The sequence below is a fragment of the Natrix helvetica genome, assembly GCF_964273705.1.
Source record: "Natrix helvetica genome assembly, chromosome: 2".
NCBI classification, from domain to species: Eukaryota; Metazoa; Chordata; class Lepidosauria; order Squamata; family Natricidae; genus Natrix; species Natrix helvetica.
In genome coordinates this window covers 218,859,713-218,873,156 of record NC_138552.1, presented here as the reverse complement: position 1 = coordinate 218,873,156, position 13,444 = coordinate 218,859,713, and the positions used below count along the sequence as shown (strand labels likewise).

At 40.6% G+C, this 13,444-nt stretch overlaps 1 protein-coding gene across 2 annotated transcripts in view; it reads right to left on the bottom strand.

Moving 5' to 3' along the window:
• The window catches only part of DISC1 (DISC1 scaffold protein), a 190,458-nt gene that overhangs the window by 50,422 nt on the left and 126,592 nt on the right, over positions 1-13,444 (bottom strand). The window lies entirely within an intron of this gene.

Genomic DNA, 13,444 nt, shown 5'->3' with positions numbered 1-13,444 from the left:
TTCCAACTCTGTTATTCTGTTTTCAGACAATCTCAGAAGATCTCAACAAACACAAAAGGTTTTTAAAATATCATAATTGTTAGTTGATAAGATACTGACAATCTGCATAATCAGTTTCCCCTTCTCTCCCTAGCCAGTTTAAATCATATATAAATTTAGTCTCATGAAATGAGCCACAACTCAATCATGTGCCATTTAAGAACATTAGTTAATTTTAAAGGGTGCTACCTGACTTTTTACCACTCTATAGACTAACACTACTCTCTTCCTACAAATGTCACAAATGAAAAAAAAAAAAAAAGATTGTAACCAGCCTGTTCAGTAAACGCCTGGATGTTTTCAAAAGAGTTCACTGTGTGACCTTCACCAAGGCAAAGAAAGGCACAGTTTATGCCCATACAAGGGAGGAAGTTTACTTCTACTTCACTAGCACTTGTAAAATGTCATGAAGCCAAAAGCTAGAGGCTTGCAAAGGGAGAACAAGTTATCTTGATGAACAGCTCTAAGGAGATTTCAAGAAGAGTCGAAATAAAACTGAGAAATCAAGGAGAAAAAGCAAAAAAATTTATCAAGGAGAATCATTTCAAGGATGAATGTGTTGCAGGCTGTGACTGCTGAAAACAGAAAAAAGGCTTTAGTGGAAACCCCCCCCCCCAACTTAGCTGTATGGTGTATGGGGTTCCTTCCAAACAATTTTATAAGGAGAGGATTTCGACTGGAACTCTGAACAGTGTCTAAGTGATGTCTCTAAATCGCAGAGATCAAAATTAAGTTTTAGTTCCTGAATTAATTCAAGATTTAACCATGTGAAATAAGTTATATTTGCATGGATTAAACATGGAGGGGGCACATATGTTTGGGTTTTAATTTTAAAAAATAGATTTCTTTCCTTCAGTGAAAGGCAATGTTATTTCTGAGTTCATCAAATTCAATTTGTTTTGAAAGTTTTTTTAAAAATTACATTTAGAAACTTGTGGAACTTACAGAACTGGAATTTCTTAGTGCTTGATATAAATAAATGGGTTAGTCTGTGCAGGCACAGTAGGACTTTATGTTCTATGCATATATGCATTCATTTGATTTAAAATGAATATACTGCCTATGCTGAAATCAGGGGTGAGTTCCTGCCAGTTCTAACCTCTTCTATAGAAGAGGTTCCACAAATCTACAGTGCCATTTAGAACCGGTTCCAACTCCCTCCCCCCGCCCGTCTGTACATCATCAAGATGAAGAGCAAGAGGAGAAATTCTGGGAGTTGAAGTCCACAAATCTTAAAGCTGTCAAGTTTGAACACCCTTGGGGTTTTTTTTTCTAAAGTGTTAGAGGTGCAAGGGTCTTGTAACTTGACAGCTTTAAGACCTGTGTGCTTCAAATGCCAGAGGTTCTGAGCCAACATTTTGGTTGCTAAGCAAGAGCGTTGTTAAGTGAGTTTCACCACATTTTACATGTTGGCCACACCCACCCAGTCACATGACTGCCACGCCACTCCCACTCGGTCACATGGCTGGCAAGCTACTACCATCCCGGTCACATGCCCAGCAAGCCACTCCCACCCAGTCACATGCCCGGCAAGCCACTCCCAAAAAGCAGGCCACACCTACAGAAGAGGTTCTAAAAAATTTTGAAACCCACCACTGGCTGAAATATACCTGTGCTGTAACTCACCTCACAATTAAACTTATTAATGAAAAACAGCAAAACAATATGGAAGCTGTTCAAGGTTGATCCAGATACTTAAAATATGAAAGTAGCAGTGAAATGAAACAGAACTGGACAGTTTCTGAAAGGGAAGGTTTTCACCAAGTTCCTGAAAGCTATGCATGAGGAAATATTGGGAAGTATATCTACAAGTACTTTTCTAATGAACTAGAATAATTGGTTCACCTCTTGTTAACCTACTCCTGCTTCTTCCAACAAAAGACAACTATAGGCATTAAACTCTTACTCTTTGCAGCCTTATTCTTACTACGCTCTTATTTTCTACAACTTCTCTGTTGGCCCAGTAGTCCTCTGGAATTGTTCCATCAAGAAGAGCTTTCTTCAAAAGAGACTTGGACTGAACTTCTCTTTTCATTAAAAATAATGGGAAGGGCAATGAAATACCACCCTGGAAGCACTACCACACTTAGGGTGATAGTTTGCCACAAACTTGAGGAAATTCCAACAAATGCAACAATTCATTGTGAAAACAGGTTTCTCCTTCTGCTTTCCAATCACACACCACCTAGCTGCTTCTCAGTGACTGATTATATGTTTTCTCTCTGCTAAAAGTTAAACACATCAACAGCAGTTAGAATCTGCAGTTTCCTGGCTGATAATAAAAAAAATGGTTTCTGAACTCAGGCTGCACAATACCAAATCTAAATTGAAATCTAAAAATAGCCTCACAAAAGAGTTAAGAGTGAAAAAAAGCTGACATCAATATCTTGAGGGCAGAGCAGCTCCTTGGATTTTACGAGAGGGTACCGATTATGTAACTATTCTTGTTACGTTGGGAAGCGTTCAAGAAAATGAAGGGAAGGGGCAATTTTTCTACTCCTGAATCCAATAATGAATGTTTGATTATGGTTATTAAAAACAACATACTGCATAATATAGAGCAATAACAAACCATATAAAGCATTTCGGCATGAGTTAAGGATTGGAATTAAGCTCAGTTTCTCTCGGGGAGGGGGGGAGGTATTCTTTTCATCTGCCAGACATTTATTTCATCTAGGACACAACTTTAATCACAGCCTGTCATTTTCCTATCAATGTTCAACATCAGTGTGTTATAGTTAAATTATCTCCATGGGAAACTTAAAATGAGAGGCTGCTATGGTTGATTGTTTCTTCTTTGATTTCTTTTCTAAGGTGACAAAGATAAGCTTACAGAGTGGAGTTGTCAGAAGCAGGAAATTAACCAATCTATAAGGAAATCAGCAAGGCATCTTGTTAAGAGCTTACATTCTAATTGATTCATTTGATATACTGCCTCATTTTTAGAGGATATTATCTCATGTACAATATAAAGTATTTCATATTGAACTGCTCTAAGACTTTCAGAAACATAAATCATAGTCATTTGAGTGGTCCCAACCACAGCCAGCTTGCTATCTTCATTCCCAAGAATACTTCCATTCGATCAGATCAGTCCTTGCTATCGCTCTCCCTCTCTTCCAAATATGGGCTCATCCTTCTGTGGTCATAGACTATGCTCTCTCCTCATTTAGATGTCCCAGGTTGCCTTCAGGTTTATTCATAAATAAATAAATAAATTGTATGCAAATCATGAGGTTTCCCCAAATGTGCTACTGTCTTCCTTTTGTGTACAAAGAAAAAAGAAGGGATCAGAGGGCTGGCAGGATGGCACTGAGAGCACTCTAAAAGCGCAACTGAAATTCTCTCTTTTTCTCTTTTTATGGAACTATAATACACATTTAGAGGGAGGAGCCAATGGTAATTAGAATGCCCATCTTTGTTCCTGTGCTTAGTATGCTAAGATATTGTTTTAGCTAAAACAAGACTAGCCCTGAGACCGTGTATTTACTATCTGCATAGCAGCATCTTTCAATCATGGCAAGTTTAAAATATGTGGCTGGGAAATTCTGGGTGTTGAAGTCCACATATCTTAAATTTGCCAAGGTTGAGATCCGCTAGCTTAAAGGATTGTGCTTCACTTTTTTCTCAACAGCAAATTTCTGGATACAAATGGGGGAGGGGGGGTTGCCAGGAGATGACCTTAGAGGACAGGAAAAAGGATAGAGGACAGATAAAACAAAACATTTTCATAACTTTCATATACTGAAGTTCTACTGAAACTGTCTTTTTCAATTCCACTCAAGTACGGGGAGCTGTATCTCATACTAATTTGGTTCCTGTGATTCAGATATCCTGATGTGAAAATGTTGAAGGCTGCACGACAATGCAGGGATGTCTGTTTGTTACACTTATACCCTAGGGTCTCGCACAGCTCTTGGAGGTTTTACAGAAATGCATATAAATCTTTAAAACATCTACAGTCCAGTTAAAAGCATACAAAAAACAAAGGATATGCATCAACTTGCAAATGCCCTCTGGAAAGTTTCTGTTTTCAACTGCATTCAGATGACAGCCAAAGGTGAAACTAACCAGAGTTCTAGTGTGGATCACACTGCAGCTAACTAGGTGAGTAGTGAGGTTCTCTTATTCCAAGTAGAGTTGCAACTGGTGCATCAGCCAAAGATGGGCAAAGCTTCTCTCCCCCAGCCATGACTTCCACCTGTTGTTCAGGCAGCAGCCATGAGTACAGGAACACCATCAAGTCCCAGACAAGCTCCTTCTGCAGTAGTGCTTCCCCATCAAGAGACTCTCTGGAATTGTCCAGGCAATAACTCCAGGCAATAACTCCAGTATATGATTCAAAATCAGACTCCAGACACCAGAACAAAACCTGAGCAGCCTTACCAGCCTGGGATAGAGATGCAAAGCTGAGCATCATCAATAGACTGATAGTATTGAATCCTCAATCAATGAATGACCTCACCCAGTGGTTTCATGTAGATGTTAAAGAATAGGAGGGGAAAGAACCAAACCTTGTCATTGAGAAGCTAGCACTGAATCAAATTACCACCCTCTGTCACCATTGATTGGAATTGGCCATGGAAAAAGAAAAGGAAGTTGCTGAAAAACAGTAATTCCAATCCCTAACCAACCAGAAGGATGAGATACTTAATGCAGGCTACTGGAAGTCTAAAAGGATGAGACTCGTGGCGCAGTGGTTAGAGAGCAGTACTGCAGACTACTTCTGTTGGCTGCCAGCTGCCTGCAATTTGGCAATCCAAATCTCACCAGGCTCAAAGTTGACTCAGCCTTCCATCCTTCCGAGGTCAGTAAAATGAGGACCCAAATTGTTGGGAGCAATATGCTGACACTGTAAACCACTTAAAGAGGGCTGTGAAGCACCGGGAAGCAGTATATAAATCTAAGTGCTATTGCTATCACCATCTACCTCTTATAAAGGTCCTCAACCAATGTGACCAAAGCTGCCTCTGTCCTATCACAGTCCTGGGCTCCAAATGACAAGGAGCCAAATAATGCATGTCATCTAGAGTATCCCTACGCATTTGCCATAGTTGCTAGAGATGCTAGGACTTATAGTCCAGCCACAATTGAAGGATTCTGGGCACTCTGTTTCTCTATTTTGGAACTGGATATGCTCAATGACTTAGACTTGGTTGAGTGCATTTTATATCTCAGTCTTATGCAAAAACTTCCTCTCTTTGCTTTCAAATTCACAATTATGCATTCCTTCAAAATACTTTTTTTTTACCATCAGAAATATTGCGTAGTGGGGCATCTCTCTTGGAGCAAGGGGATCTGCCAGATGCAATTCTTTGGATTTTTTTGAAATATATTTTAAGAACCGTGCCTTCCAAAGTACTGGGTCTTAAGGAAACAGTATTTCTTAGAAGATTTTTAAAAAGGAAATCCAAGCTCAATTCAGTAGCCTGGAAGGATAAAGGTAACCCTGGATCAGTTTTGAATCAAAGTGTAAAGTAAGAACTGGGTGGTTGTGTTTTGCTACTTCATAAACATCAAAGGGATCTGTCAAGGGCAGAGAGTCCTACAATCTGACCTATTTCTTACGCTGATAAAAAAAAGTTGAAGCTTTGAGAAGAATATATAAGCACTATAGAATATCTAGCTCTGAAACGGTCTAATGCAGTTTCTTTATTTTCCACTCAATCAATGATACTACTCCAGGACTTATTAATTTGAGACTTGGGGAGAAAAATATCAAAGACATTTTTTTAAAAAAAGACAGGACTTTGTTTTGCTATCCTCCCAATCATTTCCTGCAGTGAAGCCTGCCAGGATTGTGGGGGATGGGGGTTTATTTCACACTATTCACCTACTTTCCTTAGAGCAGGAGTCCTCAAACCTTTTAAACAGAGGTCCCTTACAAGTTGGGGAGGAGAACTGGCTGGGTGGTGGTGGCTGGGTGGTCATGTGACTGGGTGGGTGTGGCTAGCAGCAACTCCTTCCCTATTCACCCACCGGCCCTGGATCACAAGGCTGTGAAAAACATCCTGAAAAATGCAAAAAGCTATTGGGTTAAAATACAAACATGGTTAGAGAAAACGATACATAAACCCGTAGAGTTTAAGCCAGAGATATTTTTATTGGGTATTCTATCAGAGAAATACAGTAAAGCAACCAGAATTGTATTTGCACAAAACTGGAAAGCAGACAAAATCCCATCAAAATGGGAAGTAATAAAGAAGATATTAGATTGTGCAGAAATGAACAGGTTGACATTGAGAATAAAGGACAAAGAGGAATCAGTGTACTACAGGACATGGGGGCAATTTTACGAGTGGTTTGAAAAAAGGTCTAAATAGAAAGAAAAAGGAACAAAACATGAAATATGTATCTCAGACGACACATGATCAATATAGGGGGAGGGGAAATAAGAAAATAGTAAAATGTAAATATACAGGCGGAAAAATGATATGAATTAACATATATTAAATAACAATTATAAGAATATATATCTAAGAATGGATTTGAAAGGAAAAATAAAAAAACTTTTTACAAAAAGAAAAACATCCTGAAAGGCTGTTTTTAAAGCGTTTTTAAAGACTTTTAAAGCACTACTTTACAAGCTGGCAGCAGAGCTGCTTTTCAAGCCAGCAGCAGCCCCTCCCCTACTGACCCACGAGCCCTGGATTACGTGGCTGCACTGGCAAGATCACCCCTCAGTCAGCCGGTCCTCCCAGACACCTTCAACCTTACATTCGGCAGCAGTGGTATGATCAGAAGTACAGCTCAACTGGTGAAATAACTAACCAGAAGTGCAGCTGGAGTGGATGCAGGCTGGAAGATAAGGTAAGGGGAGGGGCGAGGGGGGCTGAATCCCACCACTCCATGGGCCGGATACTTTGCATTGGCGGGCCGTATCCAGCCCATGGGCCATAGTTTGAGGATCTATGCCTTATGAATGATTATGGGAAAACAGTCAGGTCTCCCAAGACCTGGAAAGAAAAGCTTGGGGCTACCTTTCTTGTCTTTACAGATAACAGAAAAGCAGAGTTGGGACAGACCATGGAAGTCTTATAGGCCAAGCCTCTGCTCAAGCAGTAAACTCTATGCTATTTCAGATAAATGGTTCTCCAATCTCTTCTTTAAAACCTCCAGGATTGAAGCACCCATAGTCGTTCCACTGATTAATTGTTCTGGCTGTCAGGAAATTTCTTCTTAGTTCTAGGTAGGTTTTCTCCTTGATTAGTTTCCCTCCATTGCTTCTTGTCCTGGCCTTCAGGTGCTTTGGAGAATAGCTTGATTTCCTCTTCTTTGTGGAAGCCCCTGAGATATTGGAACACTGCTATCATGTCACCTCTTGTCCTTCTTTTCATTAAACCAGACATATCCAGTCCCTGGGCTGTATTATATCTTAGGCAGGAGTCTTAGCCATTAAGCCACAGGCTCACCTCCTTATCAGTTGAGCCAGGGAAATAGGTATGTATTTGTGTTACAACCCCTGGTATGCCTAAATATGGGAGGAAGGTCACATGGTGAGTGTCACGATGTTAAAAGGTTTGCTAGGCCTGAACTGCCTAAACTGACATTCAAGAGTTAAACTAAGAAAGCTTTATTGCGCAGGTCATAAAACAAAAAGTTCTTATCTGAAAGTGATTTATTGCGCACGCGTTACACATTCCAAAATTCTTTTCTTCTTTGTTTGGCTGCCAGCTTGGCAGACGTAGCTTTCATTATCAAAATGTAACCATTAGTTATTTCTGTTTCATTTACTTTTTATTTTATTATTAAAGTTTGTTTATTAATTAGAATACTTTTAAAGACTTTTATTTTTCTCAATATCTCAAAAGATATGCGGAAGGGAATCAGCCACGGTCCATTGATCTCAGATTTCCCAGGGCATTTTTTTTTTCCCTGACAACTTGGTAGCAGAGGATGGTTGTAGGTGAGATGGCTACAATTTATGGCTGTATTTTCCCTTCATGCTATCTAAAGATAACCGACTAAGCCTAATTAGCAATGTCGGAGAAAAAGAAAAAAGAAGAAAAATGGAAAGAGCTTCTTCTGACAAGGAGGCCCCCTCAGACACAGAGAAGCAAGATCAAAACGTGCTTCAGGAGCAACAAAGTGCCGAGCCAAATGTGGGGGAAGGAGCTACAGGACGCGACATCCACGAAACGAGGTCAGTGGTTCCTCCTTCTAAAATATCTCCAGGAGATTATGAATTTTTGGGGGCCAAGCCAAAACTTCCCACTCTGCCAGAGCCACTCCATTCCCAGACCCTCGCAGATTATCAAACAATTGATGAATGGCCGGCTGAAAAAAAATCCTCCCACGCAGAAAGCAAAGTTTATGAAATCTCCCCAGATGATGAGCAAGAAATGCAAAGCTATCTTGATCAAATAAAGCTGTTTGAAAAATATACTAGGGAGGTGAGAGAGTGCTTTAACGAAATAAAGCGAAGTAGGAGGAGCTCCCCCATTCCCAAAATGTCTGAGGACGCCATCTTGTCTTCAAAACAACAGCCTAAGACACACCCCACAGAGTTCATTGGTCAATTAGAACAAAGAGACATGTACACGTCACCGAGGTCACGTGGTCCCTTTGAGTCAACTGAACTTCCGCATACGTATAGAAAGGTGAGGCAGCCAAAAAGTGAAGCTGCACTGCCATCTGCTGGCGGAGAAAAATTATTACAGCAAAGGATGAAGCAGTTGGACCAGATTTTTAGAGATCTGTCTATGAGTTTTACAGAAGCCCAAACTTTGCCCCCACCCCCTGGCGGTGTCGAATCCTCCCTAGATGGAAAAAGGCAAAGCGAAAGGCGAATTCGAGGAAGCCAATTTGATGTTGCCACGCAAAGGCCAATGATGCAACCCTAGCATCCCCTGGTTCAACAACCAGATTTGCAACCAGAGCAACAAATTGTTCCTCAGCAGGTATTCACAGTCACCCCCTTGACTGGTGAGTCCAAATTAAAGGAGTCAGGAGAGAATTATAAAGCCTGGGTCAGTGAAATTGCGCTCTTGCTTCGAAGAGAAGGCACATATTCCATGATTTTTAATCCTCCCCGTCAACCCTGGACACCTGCGATAAGAGACCTTGAAAACAGAGCAATCACGACTTTACTCATGTCAATGGAAATTGAGATCCAAGGTATCTTTCCACCTGATGCAACTGCCCAAGAAATTTGGGCTATTTTGGAAGATTGCTACAGGCCCGTTTCAATTGAATCCTCATGTTTGCTCATGTCTGAGTTCCATGGTTCGAAGTTGAAACCTGGTGAACGAATTGGTGGACATTTGACCAAACTGAAAAGAATGAGAAGTGAATTGAGACAAAATGGCCATGTAATCGATGATATCCAAATGATTAGCATCATCATTAACTCATTGAATTATGAATGGAAAGATGCTGTTGCAAAGATTAACTACGTGCCTATTGCTCAACGCACAGTTAACCACGTTTGCAGACTTTTAGTGGAAGACGAAGCTATCAGGTTAGCTACACCACATCTGCAACGGCCTCCAGCGTTAAAGGCTCCAGCCAGACGTCCCTTCCGAGGAAGAGGCTACGCTCCAAGGATGCCAAAATGCTACACCTGCAACCGTGTGGGACATGACACCCGGGATTGTCCCCAACGAGTTCCAGCTCCCGCCACGTACCAGCCCAGAGGAACAGATTCCAGAGGCAGAGGTAGAGGCGGAAGACAAGGTCGTCGTGGTCCAAGGCGTGATTCACAAGCTCCACTTGTGACACTGGCCATAACCAACGTTCCACAACCTGTTCCAAAGTTCGACAGACGTCTTTTGTGGACTTTAGACAGTGGAGCAGCTGTGCACGTTACCCACAGAAGGGAACTTTTCACAGAGATGGGCGAACCAGAGCCCGAGTATCGAGAACTGTATTCCTTCACCAACCACACTTGCAAGGTTATGGGAAAAGGAACTGTTTACATTGAAGAGCTCGATACACACATCCCTGATGTTTATTACATACCTTCAGCAACCAGTAATTTGCTTAGTCAAAGTCACTTGTCTAGAGATTTAAAGTTCCAGGTTCACCACCTCGAAAAAGCAAGTTACTTAGTTAAAGATGGTGATATTATTGCTGAAACCATGCTGATTGGTGGTGTTTATTACTTAAAGCCAAAGCCTAAAGGGCAAGCACAGGCAAGTATGCAAACTCCAAAAAGGCACAACGTGAACCCAGAGAGAGTTGTCCCAGAGAGAGAAAACGTTACTGTGCCAAAGGCTCCTAAAGCCAACAAACAGAGAAAACAGAAACAGGTTGCTCAAAGCAAGCCTGAGGGTCCTCATGAAACTGTTAATGTTGAGAATTCACTAACTGGTAAACCTTTGCATTCCAGGTGTATTCACAAGTGGCACAGAAGATTGGGACATGCCAGTTTCCGTGTTCTTAGAAAGATGCCGGAGTTCGCAAAAGGTTTGGATCTAAAGGGGTGTAAGGTGTTTTTGGATTGTGCGGTTTGCAAAAAGGCTAAATCCAAGGCGGCTCCAATTCCAAAACACGCTACACGCCGGTCAACACGCATTTTTGATTTGGTACACACTGACATAGTGGGTCCTTTCCCACCAACACTTGGTGGCAGAAAGTATTTTTTAACAATTGTAGATAATCATTCTAGATATGGATTTGTATATCCTATGAGAGAGAAATCTGAGACCTTTCAGATCTTTAAAGACTTTGCAGCGTTTGTTTCTACACAATACCAAGTTCGCATCGCCAGAATCCAGAGTGACCGTGGTGCAGAATTCATGTCTCAGCGTTTCCAGGACTGGATGCGTAAGAATGGAATTCTTCATCAGACATCTGCTCCATATACACCGGCTCATAACGGAGTCGTAGAAAGAAGACAAGGGGTTCTATAAACCATGATGCGTTGTCTTCTAGAAGATGCCAATCTCAGTAACGCATACTGGGGTGAAGCAATCAAATATGCAAATTACATTGTCAACCGTACTTGGAGCAGTGTAATCAATCAAACTCCTTTCTACATGCTGTATGGCTACAAGCCTGATCTCAAGAACCTCCATATTTTTGGTTCATATGCTATGGTGAACACTCCCTTAAGTCAAAGAAGAAAGGGAGGTACAGTAGCAAAGAGACTGAGATTTATGGGTATTGATGATAATTCAAAATGGTTCAAATTCATTGATACTAAACATGTGATTGTCATTTCACAATCTGCTAATTTTGAGGAAGATATTGACTGGTCCAGGATTCATTCCAATGATCCTGAAGTTTATTTTCCTAGAGATAGTGTTCCAGATGCCACGCAGCCTGATGACAATTCGCAGGCAGATGTTCCTTCTACCAGTTCTTCACAACCTGATGTTCCGTCTTCGCAAGCCGCGGATGCTGATGCTAGCGACGAACGTGAGGACGAGGATGATGATGATGAAGAAGAAGAAGACTGGTCTGTTGTTCCTAGACGCTCCAAGAGGGCCACAAAAGGAATCCCTCCACAACGTTATTCATGGCAACTGACAAAGTCACCATTACCTTTGATTTGCAACGTTACTCTTCCTCCAGAGACATTCACACAAATCAAACAGCTTCCTGATTCAGAACAAGACAAGTGGTATGATGCAATGCAGGATGAAATGGACAGTTTAAAGAAACTTAATGTATTCACACCTGTAAAACCTCCAGCAAACAAGAAAGTCATTGGCACCCGATGGGTCTACAGAATCAAGAAGAAACCAAATGGTGAGTCTTTATACAAAGCCAGACTGGTAGCTCAGGGTTTCGCTCAACGTTATCCTGAGGACTACACAAACACTTACTCACCAACAGTCAGAACTGAAAGTGTAAAAATTGCTTTAACCACTGCAACTATTCTTGGTTTAGAAGTTTTTCAATTTGATGTGGACACAGCTTATCTACATGCAGACCTAGATGAAGAGATCTACGTGAGAAGCCCTCCAGGATTCCGAAAGCAAGAAGGGGATACCTGGTTCCTGAACAAAAGTCTTTATGGTCTGAAACAGTCAGGTTTAATGTGGTATTTATGTCTTACTGACAAACTAAATTCAATGGGCTTTATTAAGTCCGAAACTGATGAATGCGTGTTCACAAAAAGATCTAACAATGCATATGAGATAATTCTTGTTTATGTTGATGATATTGTTTATATTGGTCCAAATAAGAAAATGAGTGAGATTTTTGCCAAAAGTTTGCAGAGGTACTTCACACTAAAATCTTTAGGACACATTAGCACTTATTTAGGTGTTCAAATTGAAAAGATACAGAAGGGGTTTAGTCTTTCACAAGAAGAGAAAATTGACCACATTCTACATCATTGCAACATGAAAGATGCTAGCACAACAAAGACACCCATGCAAACAGATTTTCACAACTTAACACATGAACCAAGTCCTGAGTTCGAGGATCAAACACTTTATCGTTCAGTCATTGGTTCACTATTATACATTAGTAGTTGGACCAGACCTGACATCGCACTTAGTGTTAATCTTTTATCACGACACGTAGGTAAGGCAACACAATTTCATTGGTCATGCATTAAGAAGTTATTGAAATACCTAAAACACACTAAACACATGAAGTTATTGCTAGAACCAACACACGCTGATCAACCAAAGTTGATTTGTTTTGCTGATTCCGACTGGGCGAGCGACAAGAAGTCACGCAAAAGCACTTCTGGTTACATGATGTTCCTAAATGGTTGTCCTGTTTACTGGCAAGTGAGAAAACAGAGTTTTGTTTCATGTTCATCTACTGAAGCTGAATATGCTTGTGTTTCAGATGCTTGTAATTCTCTAACGTGGTTTGATGCTTTGATCACAGATATCTGGACACGTCCGATTCGACCAATCACCGTGATGGAAGATAATGTATCTGTGGTTTATATTTCTGAGTCACATTTCACAGGTTCTAGGTCCAGACACATTGACATTCGTTATCAAAACACAAAGCAATTAGTTAAGCAAGGTTTTGTTAAATTGCAATATGTTTCTACACATGATCAGATCGCAGACATGCTTAACAAATCACTTGCCGCAAATCAACACGAGTATCTGCGAAAGAAGATGTGCCTTAATTGATGATTTGATGACGTCAGCCCAGACTAGCAAAAGAAGGGGTGTCACGATGTTAAAAGGTTTGCTAGGCCTGAACTGCCTAAACTGACATTCAAGAGTTAAACTAAGAAAGCTTTATTGCGCAGGTCATAAAACAAAAAGTTCTTATCTGAAAGTGATTTATTGCGCACGCGTTACACATTCCAAAATTCTTTTCTTCTTTGTTTGGCTGCCAGCTTGGCAGACGTAGCTTTCATTATCAAAATGTAACCATTAGTTATTTCTGTTTCATTTACTTTTTATTTTATTATTAAAGTTTCTTTATTAATTAGAATACTTTTAAAGACTTTTATTTTTCTCAATATCTCAAAAGATATGCG